General features: G+C 36.7%; 1 protein-coding gene across 1 annotated transcript in view; it reads left to right on the top strand.

Annotated features, from left to right (window-relative positions):
* HS3ST5 (heparan sulfate-glucosamine 3-sulfotransferase 5) overlaps window positions 1-20345 on the top strand; it is a 295400-nt gene that overhangs the window by 94283 nt on the left and 180772 nt on the right. The window contains exon 2 of the mRNA XM_032157156.2: window positions 19960-20153. The gene's annotated coding sequence lies outside the window, so the exon portion shown is untranslated. The remainder of the gene's footprint in view (window positions 1-19959; window positions 20154-20345) is intronic.

Here is a 20345-nt window from a genome sequence, read left to right as displayed (position 1 = left end):
ATCTTGAAAATAATTAAGTTGTCTGAATCATTAGACTATAACTTCATGAAAGAAGAGACCTTGTCTGTTTTGACTGATTAATTTTATCCCTATAGCCTAACATGGTGACTGGTCCCACAGCAGACATGCAATAAATATTTGATGAATGAATGGCAGAACCATCAACCAAAGGAAGTAATTGTATAGCAGCATTATTCTGAATTATTGCCAGATGAATTTTTTTTATTTTAATTTTATTTTTTATTTTTTCTATTACTTATCAATTATACAACCTGGGTAAATTTAGCAAACCTAACAGAACTTTCTGTAATAAACTGTTAGTGTTTGCTTCTTATTTAGAGATGCATAATTTTATAGCAATCTTTCATAATATTGTATTCTAAACAAAGATTAGTTGTTCTCTTATTTCCAACTAATTACTATAGCTCTAGTTCCCAAAAGGACTGACATTCATATGTATGTATAATTAGTGGAGCCCATAGTGAATATTTTATATTTTTTTTTATTTTTTATTTTTTGAGATGGAATCTCGCTCTGTCACCCAGGCTGGAGTGCAGTGGCACCATCTCAGCTCACTGAAACTCCTGCCTCCTACGTTCAAGTGAGTCTCCTGCCTCAGCCTCCTGAGTAGCTGGGACTTACAGGCTTGTGCCACCACACCTGGCTAATTTTTGTATTTTTAGTAGAGACAGGGTTTCGCCATGTTGGCTGGGCTGGTCTTGAACTCCTGACCTCAGGTGACCCACCTGCCTCAGCCTCCCAAAGTGCTGGGATTATAGGTGTGAGCCACCGCACTGGCTTACGTATTATTATTTTTAATAAAATAAGTTTAGGCTTTTAAATTTCATTAGAAAAATAATTTTCTGTTGACTTAAAAAAAATTCAAGTTTCTAACCCTACTCAATATTATTCATGCTTACATAGACTAGGATATCTAGTATGCAGAACAGAAAAAATATGGATATCAAATAAGGACTAGAAATGCAAATATGAGATGCAGCAATGCTCAGAGGCATGGGGAAAGCTGAAAGATGACTAGAAAACAGAGTGCTTAACCCCATGGAGTCTCTTAAATTTGTTTTTAACAGCAGACTTTTAAACATGAAGGAATAGCTTTTTATATTTATAAGACATGCCCTAGTACCTCGAAACAGACAAATTTGTGATTTATAAATTGATTGTAGAAGATCTAGTGCTTTCTTCCAAATAACATTTCTGCCAATCAATCTTGTTTCTTGGACTAGTCTCAAACCTCAAATTCATGCATTTTCTGCTTTTTGGAGTTTATCTTATTCTTGGTTTCTCTCTCATTTCTCATAAAGATGCAGTTTTCCGGTTTTCATCACTAAGGTACAAGTAAAGACCAGCCTAATATGTTGGTAGCCATTGGGTTAACTCTTTCATTGCTTGAGTGGCTGGTATTCCCAATTCAAATTGACACCTCTACACAATTACTGAGCACCTCCCTCGTGATCCCTTGTGTTAAATTCATGAAAGCTGAAGAACCACCGCGTTGCAACAAGATTAACAACAGTGGAAGCTTAACCTCAGAAGGATAGTTAAAAAGATAAGAAATAATAACCCACAGTTGAGTGAATTACCAGTTCCACCATGATGGCAAAATAAACAAAATTAAGTGGCATTACAAAAATGACTTCATTTGGGTTGGGAACTTTCATTGAAAAGAAAAGAATATTTAAAAAGAAGAAAGTTTTGTTTAATCTCTTCTTTTGATTATTTTTCCTGTTACCATAATAAATGAAACCAGGCGTGGTGGAAGAATAGAGTTTACTTTCTCACTCAAAGTTGTTTTTTTCTGTTTGTTTCGTTGTTTTGTCTGTGTAGATAAAGTAACAGTTTGGCTACATGAGAAATCTTTTCTCTTTGAAGATTCTCCTTATTATGTTGGTAAAGCAGAACAAAACCCATATTCTTTTCAGTGACTACAAGTTGGTAAACAGTGCTCACCCTTACATTCAGAAGTTGTGTAAGGTCTAAACAAACTCGCCAATATAAAACTTGATTTTGAGTAGGAGATGGATTTCCTATACCTGTTAAGAAGAGGAGGAAATTTTGTTCTTTTTTTCTCTTAATAGGAACACTGCTGTATAAGCGTTGCCTAAGGTATCATTAAAGCCACTTTTTATTTGCCTTAGCTTAAACGACTGGCAGACAAGCTATCTTACTGTCTTTTAAAGCTGAACTGAGTGCAAGAGCCAGTTGTAATAGGTCTGCTTTGAACATTGTTGTTGAAGCCCTCTTGATTATACTTTAAAGCTTGCAATATGTATGTGTAGTGCTTGATGGATTACAAAACCGCATCTGTATCTATTATCACTTTCGATCCTCAAAAAAAACACTGTGACTTAAGCAAGGATGCTATCTGACAAATTACAAAACTCATGTGCCTCAGCCATGCCTGCAAGTTTCCAGTAATTTCCCTGGGTAATTTAGTTCATGGAACATTGCTCTGTGTCACATTTCCCTTTGTTAGTAATCATGGAAATAGTTGAATGCTGGACAAGCACTGTTCCTACAATGTTATATTAAGATATTTTATTCACAGAGAATATAATACAGCTCATATACAAGCATTATGTGTGTAGAGTGCTGTATCCTGGGTTATAGCTGCTGAGAATTTCCAGGTTAGGTCAGTGTATGAAAAACCTTATTCAGATTGCCTGCATTCAAAGCCTGAAGATGTATCCTGCTCCACCATTTAAGCTTCAGTTTCAATGAGGTCATGAGATTTGATTGAAACATCTTCCCTGAACCCTTTCCACGAAAACTTTTACCTTTATGTCAGTATAAAGCATAGTGTTTTTCCAGGAGATTTGGCACTAGTTTCACTAACCGGGTTTGGGTCCCACATGTATGCAGCTTTTCTTTCCCACCTGTATGCATAACGCCTGTCTAGTTTGTTGGTGGCTTCTGCTGGTGTGGGCAAAGCCTAGGACTCTGGGAGCCTGCTGTTTGTGTGAGGTTTGCTTGATATTTTGCCTTGAAAACAAGTCACTGTCCCTGATTTCTATGTGTCAGAGCAATCTATCAGGCTTTCTAGCTTCTCAGCAGTCTACTGCTCTCCACAGTGTCTGTTGAAATTATGCTTCGATGTCCTTGTAGGACTGTATCTGTCCTCACAACTTGTGGCTGTCCCCACACCAGCTCCCCAAACCACTTCTGCTTGGTTGTCCTGTTGTTATCTATTCTTCTCACCTCTGGTGTTCCAGTGTGACAATCCACGCAAGTAGGCTGGCCGCATACCAAGACATTATTCTTGATGATGATCCTGACTTTCCATTTAACGCTAAGCATTAACATCACAAGTACATAGGAAAACCAGATGTTTTTCTAACCTGTTTCTGCCTCATAACTGTGGGTTAGGATGTGCATTACTGTCCTATCTCTCTAAACCTTCATTTTATGTCAGAAGCATGATGCTGTATGGGAACTTTTCAATTTCCAAAAAAGCATATTTATCTTTTTAATCTAACTTTCTTCTTGTATTTGTTCTGTGCAGTCTTAGGCGAGATGCTGCCTACATAGCATCAGCTATTCATTTCATGTTGTAATTGCAAACTGTAGATATGTAATTACCGATGCTTTTTCAATATAGATCTTCTACACTGAATAGTATCTGAAACCTAGATGCCACCTTGTGATTCACTGGTTGTATTGCTAATTAAAGCTGGAATTCTATAAGTTCCTAGTCAATTTCCATACAATAACAATGTATGTTTTCAAATTTTACTACTGAAGGTAATATGTTATCATGAGATCAAAATACTATTTTGATTGTGGGTATACATCTGCTGTCTCCTCCTTGAAGTAAACTTAAGATAATAATGGAAGCAAATGTAAGGTGATCTTTCAACCTTTTAATTTAAAAGCCCACATAAGTGGTCACTTCTTTATTGGCAGAGTTTCCCAGCATTTGAGTTCTCTCTACCTGGGGAAGTTCCTTATCAGTTATAGATGGTAAGGAACAGATTTTTTCTTTTTTTGGCCTTCCACAAAAATAACTATAAGGGAAACAGAGATGTCTTTGTCAATTAGCAACTGCTTAAGTAGTCAGCTGCAGCTACTAACTTTGGAGCACAGCTTGAAGGTATAGATACAGGGACAGTGACTTTAGGCCAAACCTTGAATTTTCATAAAGAAAACATCATGCTCAAATATTTCACCTAACATTTATGTCGAAAAAATGAGCCAGATATTTTAACATTCACCGTATTATTTAATCCTGAGAAGAACCTATGAAATACATTATTTTCTCCATGGTATAAATGAAGAAAATGAGCCTCGGAATGGTTTAGTTAACTGTCCAGTTACACAGCTAGTAAGTGATATGGGCAGTGAGTAACCTTATAGGTCCTGGGCATTCTGTCCACTCTAGCCACCATGCCATCACTTCGTTCCATATTAAATTTTTTCGTACAAAATCATTACCGTAAAGCTGCGATCCACAGACACCAATCTAAGAGAGATGGTATTGCTAAAAAATAATAGTGAATTAAATTAACTCAAGTTTTCTACCTACAGTTTCCACTCTTGTAAAGGGAATTCAGACAGCAAAACCTGCAGAAATGTTTGTTAAAACCTTCTTTCCTTCTCTATCCCTGCTCTCTATAACCTCACTTTATCTGAGTCCTCTCACTTAAAACCCTTTCACAAACTCCTCTGTCCCTGTTGGAGCTTTTCTGTCTTCTACAAAAGGACAGCATTCTCCTCATCTTACCCTCTACTGTTCTACCTATAATTCCATTTCTATCTCATTCTCACTATTTTAATTTGGCATCACAAAAGCCCAAAGAATCAGGCAGTAGAAGGACCCTCCTAGGAGTGTACTGGGGACAGCATAGGGGAATGACCCAAGTGGGCAAAGCCAGTACCCTCTTCAGTAGTCAGTGTAATAAGACAAACCTGGGAGTTGAACAACACAAGTCACATGGTCAAATACAAAGAAAAGGGGTGGAGAAAGACATCCCACCTTCTTATTGGGTCAAACTAAAAGGCACATAGCAGTGGACATGGATATTGAAAGACGTAAAGAATTGGGGACATATGTCAACAGCTTTCCCTCAACAACAACAACAACAAAATCTAGGAACATCTACATCTGGATTTAACAAATCCAGCACTTGCTTGGAAAATTAAGAACTGTGCTGTGCTATTCAATTCCACTTAAGTCCTAGAATCTCTACTGCTGCTTACTTTAAAAACCACCATGATAACCAATGAGTTATACTTGTAGGTTGAATTTGCCCAGCTCTTACTATAGTATCTTCCCTAGTTCTCATATGTGTCATGGTGGCCAAAAATATTTTATTTAAGAAGTCAGAGAAAGGGAGATTTTTAATTATGATGCTGAGATCTCCTATACTGTCCACTCAGTTCAGTTCTGATGATTTCACTTCTACATCATTTAGGTATTTTGAATAAAGGCAGGATAATAAACACAAAATCTCATTAACATACAATAGTATGCATTTATCTAGCTCATGGGTCTGTGGGCCACTTGGAGTGGGCTAATCTAGGCTGGGATAGGCTGGGGAGTTATGATGATCTTAGCTGGTTTGCTTCTGTGGATGAGATCAGCTAGGGATAGGCTGGATTCCACTGGGGCAGTTTAGTTTTGCTCTACGTATCTCTCATCCTCCTTTTTGGATAAGCCAGTTAACCCAGACAGGTTCTCACAGTAGTGAAAGTGCTAGAGGGCAAATTCAATAGTGCAAGCATTGCCCAAGCCTTTGGTCACATCATGCTCACTAATGTGAGCAACACAAGTTGAACAACACAAGTCGAACAACACAAGTCACATGGTCAAATCCAAAGAAAAGGGGTAGAGAAAGACATCCCACCTTCTTATTAAGTCAAACTAAAAGGCATGTAGCAGTGGTCATGGATAATGGAAGAGGTAAAGAATTGAGGACATTGATAAAGTCTACCAGCATTGATTTATTTTTCTTGAGTATCCTCCTTTCAAAAGTTATATAGTATACATTTAGGTAGTGTCAGCTCTAGATACAGGTACCATCCATTCACTTATTCATTATTCATTTAACACATACTAATAATTTTTTACACAAGTGCTGTTTAATAGAAATGCATCATGAGTCACATGGAATTTTAAGATTTCTAATGCCACATTTAGAAAAGGTAGAAAGAAACTGATAAAATTAAATTTAATAATATACTTAATTAAATAAATCCAAAATATTATTATTTCAATATGTAATCAATATGAAAGTCATTAATAAGACATTCTTTTTCCCTACTGTCCTAAAAATTCAATCAGATCCAACACCTCTGTTTGCACTAGTCACATTTCAAGTGCTGAACCAAAAACAGCTAGTAACTATTGTATTAGTGAAATTACAGACTACGAATTGAACTTGGTGCTGAAGATACCTGACACTTGCCCTATGGATAGTACAGTCTAGACATAAAGACATAAAAGAATGACCCAAAGCAGTAAACAATTGTTGCTGATGTTGTGATGGAACCAAACAGGATGGTACTATGGAGAATGACAGAAGGAAAATTAATTTAAATTTCATAGTCATTATATACCTTTCTGAGAAGTTCACATCTTAATGAAGATCTTTGGGAAGATTTTTGTGTTTACATCTCTTAGATCTTGTCATGCCACTGTGCAGCATCACTTCTTATTCTAACAGTTCTCTATTACACACCCCCACCACAAAACTCGTCAAATTTTCCAATCTCCTAGCCTGGTTTAGTTGGAGACATTTCAACATACCTTTTCAAAATCTCTTATAAAAAACCATCACTATGCTCCTAAGTCTGGAAACGAAGATGCAGTTTGTTGCAAAACCAATATAGCAAAGGGATATTACCTGAGATCTTATTACCAAGTGGATAAATTTCCTCATTATGACTTTGCCTGATAAGAGCCCAACATTTTATGATAAAAAAATTGAATGGAAAAGTTGTTTTTCTCTGTGTTTATCTGCTTTATAAAAAATGTGAGTGGTAATAGAGAAAATACATAATGAATGTAGATAAAAGGGAGAACATTGCTTCAGAAGTAGTACAAGGACTAACAGAAGCAGAGAATGGAAAAGGTGTGAGAAAAAAAGGAAACATTAACCATATTTATCTGTTCTTAACCTGATTAAACTTGGAACTGCCCAAGAGAAAGTTTTGACTTTTCCATGCTAAACTATCCAAGCAGGGTTTATCAAAGAGGGTAATTTTACTAAAGCAATTATTGTCTATTGAATTTGAAAGCATCCTGGCAAGAATAGGGAGATAAGATATTTCTTTGTATTACATTTTAAAAAACCTGATTTTTCTTTAAATATATAAACATAGCTTAAAGAACTGAAAGAGCTTTCTTTTAAAAGGTATGAATCACCTTGTGATTTCTTTTTTTAATCCTGTTCAGTTTATTACATGCCTTTTCATTAGTGAGTCATTGCTTTGATTGTGTAACCCATTGATATCAAAACTACCTTGCTCGGTGTCCTCATGCTTCATTGTTCCTTGGGCAAAATGGCAGGTCCCAGGGATGGCACTTGGAATAACACTGTCAGCGAACCCAAAGCCTGTTTGACTTTTATTTCTGGTGTGATCGATACTCATATCTAAATAGCAAACAGTTTAAGTAGTTTTGGGGTGATATGATACAAAAAGCAGCGTACTGAATTTTAAGCTCCTAGATGCTGTTTTCACAAGATATTGCTGAAAACTACAGTTATGGCTCTGTGTTTTCATACTAGACACTTTAGAAAATGACTTTAATTACATAGAGAAGAGAGTCCAGATTACATGGTGAGCTTTTTTACACTTTAAATTACAAAAATATATTTGTGCATCTACTCCAGTTTTTCATGAAGGATTTACATCAGAACAGCAACACCAGCCTCGTGTTTAGCAACAAAGGACCACTTCGAGTTAACCCTTCCAAATAATATTTTTTTTTCCACCAGTGGATAAATACCAGATAGCTCCTCTCCTCTCCTTCCACATACTACATCTGACATTCTGGATTTTAACATTGAGACGTTTTGGGTCATTTCATTTCGTTGAGATATTTTTAGATGGGATTAAAAACAAATTGAAAAGAGTCAAGCAGTGGTACAGCTAATGACAAACCAGTGCTTTATGAATTGGTGCTTTATGAATGAAAAGCAGCTGTAATAGGGAGGCCATGATGAAGGCTGAAAACTACCACCACTACTACCACCACCCTTTGCCCCAGGTCAGGAAGCGTGCAGGGGACTTTGATTAAAGTTATAGAATGGGAAGTCTGGCAACAGAGACATCATCATTAACTCAGAGACAGAGAATGGTCCTGTGAAAAGGGAGAGCCTTCGTTAAATAGTAATTAAAGTCACTTAGTAAAGACTAAAAAGATTGCCGGTGTAATAGAGAGTAAGCGGGTGTGTGTGTGTGTGTGTGTGTGTGTGTGTGTGTGTGTGCTGAAGCTCAAGAATTGACGTAAAACAATTTAAGCTGAATTCAGTGATGAGCTTTGTGCTTGCAAAGTATCTAAGAATCTTTATATTCCCATGGCTTAGAACAAGGAAGTTATGCTATACGTTTTTGTTGGATGAACAAATGCATGAATGTTCCTAATTAAACAAATTTTAATTGATGCTGACCCAGAGAATATGGTTCACCTATTTCTGGATATTAAGCCCCTCCAAACAGAAAGGGGGATCTCAGAATTAGGCAGTCTTTCAGATACAGCTCTCAGCATCCTGTCTGTGGGGATTTCACCTGTCCCTGCTGCAGTGTCTCATAGACCAGATGGAGGCCAACTGCATCCAACTGCAGAAAACGAGGCTAGAGTTAAGTCTAGGTGGCAAAACAGGTCTGTAGTTCTTATCTCCTAGTTTCAAACGCAACTCTTGCCTCCTAACTGTGGCTGAACAGAAAAGTACAAAAGAGAGGAGACAGAGGTCTAACCCTTGTATGCTTATTGTTTACCTCATACATCTTTCCCTCCCCAAGGAAACCCCATCACAATTTCAAGATTAGGGGCAGGGCCACTTTTAGCCCCATTTGGCGCTTTTGTGCAAATTGTTAAAACGTATCTTTCCCTCCTGGTGGATGCAGCTCATATCAGGGTGATGGATGGCAAGCAAAACACATGCTTGATTTGGGCTGCTGAAAAATCATCCTCTCCACTAGGTACCCTGATACATGGACAGGCCTGTTTCTATGCCTCTTGCTAACTGAAAATTAATGATAACAGAATCCACATCAAGGAGGATATTTTTATGTGTATAATGAGATTAAACAACTTTGCAAATTGAAGTCACTCAAGGAAGTGTAAAAGCTCACAAATTTGAAGTTTATAGTTGAAAGCTTGTCTGTGATTTTTAAAAATCATCTTAATTTAATCTCTGATTACCTTTAGCATTTCTTTATGTCCAATATACAGAGTGCTTAGAAAAGTATGATCTGTCTTTGGAGAGCTCTCAAGCCTAACAGTGGAGAAAGTAAAAAATATTTAGAAACGGAAATGCACAAGGGATAATTACTAATTTGAAACTGACAACAAACCTAGATTTTATATATTATTCAGCTAAACAGTGGTACAGAGGAGCACTGGCAGAGCATAGAGTTGAAAAACAACATTATGTAGAATAACCTATTAATATGGTGGTGGGGGCTGTGGGGAACAAACTTGGTCCTTTCTCTTTTCTTCAGGGTACAGGTCTATAATATTCAACCTTGTCTATTATCCATCTCGCAAAATGAGTAGTTGGTGACATCTCAGGATATTTAGTCAGAAAATGCAAAGTACTAGACCAGCCCTATCCCAATGATTCCTTTACACTTTCTTAAACCTTCTTTTTTCTATTACATATTGGGTACAATATTTACTATTCAGGTGATGGGTATACTAGAAGCCCACACCCTACCATTATGCAATATATCCATGTAGCAAATCTGTACGTGTACATCCTGAATCTATAACAAAAAAAGAACCTTTTTAAAGACACAAAAATATTTTTTTCCTATTCTTCATTTTAACTTATCACATACTGGTAAAGTGATCCTCTAGCCAAGTAAGCAAACTATGCCACAGCCAATCGTCTACACCGATGCTCTTTCCTTTGGCCAAACCACCAGAAGTTCTGCTGGGCTGAGTCTGTGTGGTCCATAGAGACACTATTGAGCAATTTCTGGACCTTTCTGTAGAAAAGCAAGCGCCACCAACTGTTTCCTAGGAAAGCTCTTTTCCAATAATTCGATAGACATAAGGTCTACATTTACTCATGGGAGAGTTTTAGTCATTTAATAAATAATCATCAAGCAGCATCTTCAGTAAAATAAATCTTTGTCTCCTTTAAGCAGACTAAGTCTCAACATTTCTGTAGCAGTCAACTTTGTGTTCCCACTATCATGATTATCTTTTTGTATTTTGTATGTTTAAAGTAGATGAATTTTTAAAAGCTTAGGATTCTAAATTGCTATGTGTAAATAAGCACCTAATAACATTTTAATTAAATATTGATGAGCAGATACAAAATTGCTTTTAGAAAGTGTATATTCTGACAGTGATTATATTTTATTTCTCTGCTTCTCTTTCCTCTACCAATCTTCTTTATTAATACTTTATCTAATTTGCACAAAAGGTATTGTGGTTTTCATTAAAAATATAGACCTGACTTATGTAGAAAACTACTATTAGATTCTAAATGAGAATCCAGATTAATGAACAAACTTTGTCTGTTTCTTTATGTGTCCGTTAAGGAACTTTTCCCAGAAATTCCAGAATCATACACTCTTAGGCACTAAAGGTGCTTGGAGGACATGTATTCAGTGACTCTCAGCTCAGGTTGCATATTAAAATCACATAGGGAACTTCGGAGGCTCAGTTTCTCCACCCCAGACCAGTTGAACCAGAATCTGTGAGGATGGGGACTGGGCACTGGTATTTCTTTACACCCAGGTATAGTCTAAAGTGCAGCCAAAGTTTAAAAACCTCTGGTTTAATCCAACCACTTTTTATATGAATAGACAAAATAAAAATTGAGGAGGAAGAAATAACTTATCTCAGGCCATAGTAGAGCCTAGATTAGAAGCCACATCACTTAGCCTCAGTTAAGAGCTATTTTCATTAAAAAAAAAAAAAAAACAACAGTACTTGTATCTTGTTTTATTTTTGACTTATTTGAACTTTCCCTTGGTATTAACATTAACAGAAGAATTCCATTTCTTAACTTTTCTGTGAAATGGATTTTTTTGTCAACTAGAGAAATGATGCTGTGCGATAGTATAAATTAACACATGGATGTTCTACATTTCCCAGTATTATTTACCTCCTTGCCTTTCATCAAAAATACATTAGTCTTTGATTGTTGTACAGAGTTTCAAAACATATTTATAACTTTCATTTTATGTAAGTCAAGAAGATGTCGCAAATCATTTTAGCATATGTAGACTCATTTTTAAAGTCATCATAAAATGTATGGATAGCTCACTTTCAGTGTAACATTCTGAGAAAGTGGAACTGATAACATAGGCCCAACATCGGCAGTACTGAAGATGTAGATAGTTCAACATTTTCCAGTTCTTTGACATCTATCTTTTCTGTATGTTTATATCTATTGAGCTTATCAAAGTCTAAAATATTTCAATACAGCATACAATTGCATTACCGATTGTTACATGGCATAGGTTTTATCTTGTGGAGAGATGGAAAAGCGTATCTAAATGCATCATGCCTATGCTCAGAAGTAATGCAAATCTTCTGTCATGCTGGTACCAGAAATAAATGAAAACGATAGTAGATAAAGACTAGAAGTATTTTTCTCTTTTGCGCACACGCAAAATATTGTGTATAGTGATCATCATCATGCTTTAAGCATCCACTATAAGCCAAACATTCTATTATCAGCAGAGAAATGTACCTGCAACAGACTCCTCCCCTCTAAAAGCAGCACAGAAAAATTCAGCTGTTATTAATCAAAAACAAAATAAACAAGTGTACTTTAAAGGAGTTGGGAGTGAAGAAGAAACATTTAAATGAGAAAAAAACTTATAAGTGTGAGGATATTCTGTGAATTATGAGTAAAGCTATATACATTCACTCAATTTTCAGCCTATTACAATTATTCAATAAAGATATATTTACCTAATTGGATAGTTGACTTGAGTGTACCTATGTATAAGTTGATGTTACCTTATGTGAGTTGCATATGATTTGTACTAATTATCACTATAGTACAAAACATAGAGAAATTCATAAATGGCAGATGTCTTAATGATCACTTTTTGGAAGACTTGAAAAAAATGCCCATAGTAGGACCACAGAGTGAGGAAGATCAGGGTGTTGAAAAAAGTAGACCAGGTGGCTCTCTATAATGAACCCCATAATAAATCTGCCCTTGTGGAAGGTGCCACAGTTTAGAGTACAGATGTCTGAATTATCAACCTGAGAGTCTGGCTCAAGGAGGCACTCTCATTCTAGTCAGACTCATTAGGAGTTGAAGTTTCTGAACTGCAAGGTTGATTCATGAATGGGGACCACTCCTGACCACTACTGTTTCCAAAACATTGGTGTTCTTTGTGTCCCCTACCTGGACCACCTTTTCTGTCCTGTGAACTGATCAGTGAACATGGATGATTGCAAGGGATACACCATCCAGACAAAGAGAAATTTGTGGAATCATCTGAATGAGTGACTTCTGCCATTACCTGGAGGGTGTAGGATCCTAATCAACATGGTCCATTTCTGATTCCTGGATTTTCTCGTCTTTCTCAAAGCTGGTGGTGTTCAAACCATTTTCCAAAGACTCTAGGATTCCATGTAAGAATTGTTTTGTGGGAGGTGGATCCTCTTAAGAAGAAAAAAAATTCCAAAATTTTGAGTGCTACTCTCATCTAGCCCTCCCCTCCCTGTATTAACAATTTTAGCTTCTCTAATCATATTCTAGTTCTGTATCCTTGTAATGACATTCTTTTTAGATCTCTTTAATGGAGTATTGGGAGTTCTCAGACTCTTCTGTCACTCATTTGTTGAGAAAATCACAGAAAGCTGATCATCTAGGGGTTACAATGTATGTGTATTTTTTTTTTACTTGTTTAGTTCTTATACAATATTATTTCTTTTGTTTCCTTGGGAAATTTTTTAAATTATGAGGAATAATTTTACTTTGTATTAATAGGAGCTATCATAGGGTATTCTAAATCTTTGAACTAGAGATTAATTTAAAAAGCTTTTTACCATTTTATGCAATATTGGAGGAATATCTGCATGAAGTATATATAAATGAGCAATCTCATACTCTTAGAAGAATTTTTGTTTGTTTTGGGAGTTTTTGTTGTTTGTTTTGTTTTGTTGAGACAGAGCTCTGCTCTGTCACCCAGGCTAGAGTGCAGTGGTGCAGTCTCAGCTCACTGCAACCTCTGTCTCCCAGGTTCAAGCGATTCTCCTGCCTCAGTCTCTGGAGTAGCTGGGACTACAGGTGCGTACCACCACACCCGGCTAATTTTTATATTTTTAGTAGAGACAGGGTTTCACCATGTTGACCAGGCTGGTCTTGAACTCCTGACCTCAGGTGATCTGCCTACCTCAGTTTAGCCACCCCACTCGGCCCCAGGAAAATAATTTTTAAAGAAATATAAAAGGTTTGTGCTATAATTTTAGAACATATATCAATTTTCATGCAGGGAATAAACACAATTTTGTCAAAAGATTCAGAAATTATTAAATAAAACAAAAAAGTTTAGCAAGTGAAATATCCTACACATGAAAATTCATTTTTTCCCGCAAGTACAGAAAAGAAGCATGTCAGAAAAGGCAGAGCATAAGAAGCTATTCTTCCATCATTCCGTTAATCTTATTTTTTATTTATATACAGAAGAGCAAAATAAAGAGTGCAGCTTCAACCTACCCCTTGGAGTTTATGTTTCAGGAAAAATGAAATCATGACTGACACTTTGGTGGAATTTCTTATTAAATCATGATTCACTAGTTTCCTAAAATATCTTTTAGTACCCTAGGGGAAAAGTGTAAAATAGCCTGCTCTCGGGTTTTTAAGAGAACTATGTGTAGTCATTCTCAAAATGCATTTCATGCAAAAGGGCTCTTTTTCTTTTCTTTTTCATATATATATAATTTTAATTTTACTAATATCCTAACAGATTTAATACCCTGTGAAAACTAGAAGGTATTTATAACTGAATAACTGGTATATAGAAACCCAGAGGCAATTACTTCTTGTATAACTATGCCTTAGGCAAACTTCAAGTTGTTTTTTAGAGCCAGAAGTTTAAGCCTACTCAGGAATTTTATTCAGGCACAAAATTTGCATTGTCTACCCTTACATTTCCTGCCTCTCTTCCTTTTGTATCTCTTCAATCCTAATTCTACCTACCATTCTCCAACTTGGAAAACATTATCTGGCTACAGCTAACACTGTTAGAAGACCTGGAGAAGCAGGTATCCCTGTGTCCTCCTGTTTAACAAAATACATTCCCAGCCCAACTGTTTTCATTGCTTTTATGTTCCCTATGCATGTTTTCAATTTACGCTACTCTGGGAAATATTTCTCTTATTTGGGGTGATATTAGTGTATAAAATAGGCTAGAATTTCATACCTACTTTTGAATCTGTGAAGATTTTTTTTTTTCAGGTACATATCCACTAACTAGGAATTAATTTGCACTTGGGGTAACTGTTTTCCAAAATCATCAGTCTCTAACTCAAAAGACTTCAGCTCTTAGTTATTAAATGTATTTTTTTCTATTTTTCAGGGATAAATGATGTCTAAAGAGAAATATAAAATATTTGAAAATATGACCATGAAAATAGCAAACATGCTATTTTACAAACATGTTTGTCCATAGAACTCAAGGTTTAGCTGAGGGTTTTTCTTGTCATGTAGAAAAGCAGCTTCTTTATAATTAATCTGTGTAAATTCTGTAGAATTCTGATCAGACACAAATTGTCTATTTTTTACTACTTTTTTTGGCACAGTAATGATATATTTCTTCTGGGTCATTTCTAATCTTATAGAAAAGTGGTAATCTAGCCATTGTGAGAGAGAGAATCTACTTCAACCTTTTGAAAAATATTCAGAGTTGGCCGGGCGCGGTGGCTCAAGCCTGTAATCCCAGCACTTTGGGAGGCCGAGGCGGGCGGATCACGAGGTCAGGAGATCGAGACCATCCTGGCTAACACGGTGAAACCCCGTCTCTACTAAAAATACAAAAAATTAGCCGGACGTGTTGGCGGGCGCCTGTAGTCTCAGCTACTCGGGAGGCTGAGGCAGGAGAATGGCGTGAACCCGGGAGGCGGAGCTTGCAGTGAGCTGAGATCGCGCCATTGCACTCCAGCCTGGGGGACAGAGCAAGACTCCGTCTCAAAAAAACAACAACAAAAAATATTCAGAGTTGAATTATTAATATTGAACCCATACTATTTGCATGGCATTCTGTTATAGGGTATGAAGTAATGTAAGACATATCCTTATCTTCAATATACTTATAAGTAATTCAGACAGTAATGTATAAAGGAAAAATTTTTAACACAAGGTGCTTCGTGATTTAAGAGTTACTGCAAAGTAATTGTTCATTCATTCAACAAATATTTATTGAGTGCCTACTATATATTAAAGACTGCTGAATGTTGTGTATCTAAAAATGAAAAAAAAAAGAGTGTCTGTCATCTAGGGAGATGAGGCTAGAGAGTTAGACAGGGATCAGGTGATATGAGGTCACAGTAAAGTGTTATCTTTCTTTAGCCTGTGAACAGTGGAAAGGTATTAAAAGTTTTTATACAAGGGATTGGCACGATTAATTTTGTTTTTTTAAAAAATCACTCTAGATGCCATGTGGAAAATATACTGGAGGGAAACAGACAAGGTTATGATGGTGGTAGAGGAGGAGAAAAAGAACAGGAGGATACACCGAGAAAAGTAGTGAAGTAGGTTTGAAAATTATTTAGGAAGTAAAATCAAAAGGATCTGATGATTAGATAATGAACCTAAAGAAGAAAAGAAGGATCAAATCTACTCTGATTCCTTTTTAAAGGGTTGAAGACTTGGGATTTTGGCTTATTCAACTGATGACTGATGGGCTGTTTACAAAAAGAGAACACTGGATGAAGGCTGTTTTAAGAGGAAGGTTTTTATGGATTTAGTTATAAACATATTCAGTTTGGAGAGTCTTCAAAACGTTGAAGTTGACATGTCAACTATTCAATTAGAAATAAAATATGGGCCAAGCACGGTGGCTTATGTCTGTAATCCCGGCACTTTGGGAGGCTGAGGCGGGTGGATTGCTTGAGCCCAGGAGTTTGAGACTAGCCTGTGCAACATAGAGAAACTTCAATAAATAAATAAATATGGAAATAGGGGAAAAATGTTAAGCTAAAGATAAAATTTGAGAATCATCACCAAATGATTGGTCATAGACCTTCATGAGCTTTCTTATTAGTATATACAGCAGACAATAAAGTGGTTTCAATTTAGGATTCTCTCATTATGAATTAGAAGAATCTGGAAAGGTTTAATGGGGGAGGTGAGCTGAATCATGAAAAAAATATAGAATATGGATAATACAAGAGATGAGTAAAGTGAATGAAATTGGCAGGCACACGATAAAAATAGAAATAGATAGAAAAGATATTTTTAATTGAAAGTAATGGAAATACTAAGCCAAAGTAGCTTAATCAAAAAAGGAATCCCTAGATTCACATATAACTGAAATGTTTAGCGTATTCCTACTGCAAGCAAATCCCTCTCCAAGAGTGAAACAATAGTCTCAGAACCCAGTTCTTCTTTTTCTGTTTCTCAGCTCTGTTTCCTTGTTGTTCACTTAATTTCATGCAGGTTTTCCTCTCATGATCCCAAGATGGCTGCCAGTAGTTCCAGAGGTTGTATTTTACATGCTTATGTCCAATAAGAAAAACAGAGCTTTTTTTGTTTTTAATAGAATAAGGCAACCAAAGCCTATTTAATAGGGCAACCAAAGCCTATTTAATAGAATAGGGCAACCAAAGTCAAATGGAGACCAATTGACCTAATAAGGTTGTGTGCTCATTTCTATCATTGCAGGAAGAGGTTGAGATACATTGATTACCTTAAGAAAATTAGAGTGCAACTTTGGATTGGGGATAAATCCACCCAACAAACCACCTAGAGGGTTCAGAAAGGGATAGGAAATCTAGAAGCTTTCATATTATTGGGAGAATTAAATGCCAGGTTAAGGACCTTGGACTTTGTATTAGACTATTCTTGCATTGCTATAAAGAAATTCCTGAGACTGGGTAACTTATAAAGAAGAGAGGCTTAACTGGTTCATAGTTCTTAGGCTTTTCCAGAAGCATGGTGCTGGCATCTGCTTGGCTTCTAGGGAGGCCTCAGGAAGCTTACAGTCACGGCGGAAGGCAAAGGGGAGCAGGCACATCACCTGGTGAAAGCAGGAGCAACCTTTTTAAAAGCTCGAAGATCTTGGTTTTTGGCTTATTCAGCTGATGACTGATGGTGCTATTTACAAAATGAGAGCACTGGAAGAAGGCTGTGTTTAAGAGGAAGGTTTTTATGGATTCAGTTATAAACCCATAAAAGATGCCACACACTTTTAAATGACCATACCTCATGAGAACTATCACAAGAACAGTACCAAGGGGATGGTGCTAAACCATTTATGAGAAACCCACCCCCATGATCCAGTCACCTCCCACCAGGCCCCACCTCCAACATTAGGGATTACAATTCACCATATGATTTGGGCAGGAACAAATATACAAACTACATCAAACTTAATTCAATAGACAAAGTGAGCTCTTTTGTTTTGAAGAGAATAGGGATCCAATGAGATCAGTGCTTTAAGAAGTAAGTCTTAGGGGCCGGGCGCGGTGGCTCGAGCCTGTAAGCCTAGCACTTTGGGAGGCTGAGGCAGGTGGATCATGAGGTCAGGAGTTTGAAACCAGCCTGGCCAACATGGTGAAACCGTGTCTCTACTAAAAATACAAAAAAAATTAGCCGAGTGTGGTGGTGTGTGCTTGTAATCCCAGCTACTCGGGAGGCTGAGGCAGGAGAATCACTTGAACCCAGAAGATGGGGGGTTGCAGTGAGCTGAGACCATGCCATTGCACTCCAGCCTGGCATGGGACTCAGTCTCAAAAAAAAAAAAAAAAAAAAAGAAGTAAGTCTTAAGGCAATTACAGAGCATACTATAGCATCTAAGAAAAAGAAAAAGAGAAATCTGTTAAAGAGTCTCTGCCAATAGTTTAGGAAAAAGATGGTGAAAGCCTGAACTGTAGTTAAGGAAGAAATATTTATGAAAGGAAGATAGTAGTGAAGTGCTAAATGTGAAAAATATTTCAGTAAAAAAGAATCCACAGGACTTCATGAGATAAGAATAATGAACTTTGAAGTGAAACTTCAGTCTTTCACTGGGATTTTGAGTAATGTCATAGCTTTGTCACCGAGGCAAAGATGAGAGTCTTCCTTTTTCCTGCTATAATACTGGACCCTCTTCTTCCAAACCAAGCCCTGCACTAGGCTTTCCATTCCATTCCATTCCATTCTGGTTTAATTCATTACCATCATCTCCTGTCCCATTATTCCCCACATGCCCAACTCTCCTAGGAGTCAAAAAAAAAAAAAAAAAAAAAAGGCAAGTTCTAACCTCTGTCAGAATGAAGGCTGTTCTTGACTCTACATCATGAAACCTTCTCCTTATTGGAGTTAAACAGTAGCTATCATTGCAACCGTTTCAGTGGCACTTACTTTTTAACACATTTTTTGTACATTTCGTCAACCAGAAATGCCTCTATCAGCAAGAAACCGACAACTGAATGGTTTACACAGGTAGGATTTCAGGGAAAGCCGTTAGTGCTGTTGGTTAAGCTGCTCATCCTTCACAGGCCCTGTATCTTTGTGTTTCTCTGGACTTCCATTGTCTTTTACATCATGGGGACAAGACAGCTGCTCTATCCCCAAAGCATCATGTGGTCATTCAAGGCAAGCAAATGTGTGAAAGAGAGAAGAGAAGCAGGAATCCGTTTATCAATAAAGCAATATTCTGGCAGGATTTCTTACCCAGCATACTTCTTATAGCTTATGAGCCCAAATGGGGAGCCAAAACCACCAAATGGGTCACATAACCACTCTTAGCAGTAAGGAAGAATCAGAAAGTGAACACTTGATTTTCTGTTCTCTATTTGTGAGATGTATAGCAAGAAAGAAGAGAGTTGGGCACGGTGGTTGGCCAAGCAATAGAATCTTCTCTGAGAACTATTGTTATACAGTGTACTCTGGGTTTGCATGTGTGTATGCTCTTGTCATCTTAGTTTTGACCTTGTATTTATCTGTACATTCCATTTCCTCTGTTCTTTAGGAGACTACTTGCATGGTTGATTACCAATTTTAAAAATATATGTTTTCTTCTTTTTTTCTATCAACCACTACCAGCTTCTGCTTAAGTCATCCAACAAAGATGCTAGAATTTTGAATAAGCAACACATTTTGACTAAAAAGAATATTTTCTTGTTTATACCTAATTATCTTGGCAAGTACTACCTATGCGAAAGGAAATATAGCAAAATTACCAGATGATTCCATGGGGATTTAGTTAAAGTATCCCATTTTATCTTTTATGGGGGTGATAGAGCCTCATGTAAAGAAATATTTCCAAGAGACCTCATCAACCTGATTTAGAAATTCAGCTGAAAAATGTAGCACCTGCATATCAAAAATAAAATTAATAATGATATCACTTGACGCAATGTGTAGAAAAAAATAGTCAATTAAAGCAATAGGAATTCAATCAGAATGCTCTGCAGGCAGCATCATGTAATTCTGACTTCACAATAACATGAAATTTTAAATGACAACTGTGCTAAATCAGGGAGCAGCAAACCCAGGCTGAGTTTAAATTTAGTAACACTGAAAATAACTTTCTCCATAGCAGATTCTCTATGAATTACAGGTGACCGACCACTTCTTTTTCTGTTCTGTTTAGAGATAATCAGATACTCACTGTCTTCAGCATTGGTGTCTTCTATTCTCAACGGCATTTCTGGTGGCCACCCCAGGAGTCTCCTTGACCTGTTTTAAAACCCTTGGAAATTAAGGAGAGAATCCACCACATATATTCCTTTGAAAGTTTCCACCATATATGTTCAAAAATTGCTGAATGAGCACAAGGATTTGAAGGTAAGTGAATTTAGGGGGTAACACACATATTTGCATAACTCTTAATGGCATCAAAAGTAATTATATATTTTAATAAAATATAAGAAAGAAAAAGAAACTATTAAATGTAAGAAAATTATCCATGTATGTGTAGTTCCACAGCAAAAAGGGGAAATAAATAAAACATAATGTTTAAAAATTGTTTCTGTCATG

The sequence above is a fragment of the Hylobates moloch genome, unplaced genomic scaffold (assembly GCF_009828535.3).
Source record: "Hylobates moloch isolate HMO894 unplaced genomic scaffold, HMol_V3 SCAFFOLD_2, whole genome shotgun sequence".
NCBI lineage: Eukaryota > Metazoa > Chordata > Mammalia > Primates > Hylobatidae > Hylobates > Hylobates moloch.
This window is presented reverse-complemented; position numbering and strand designations above follow the sequence as displayed.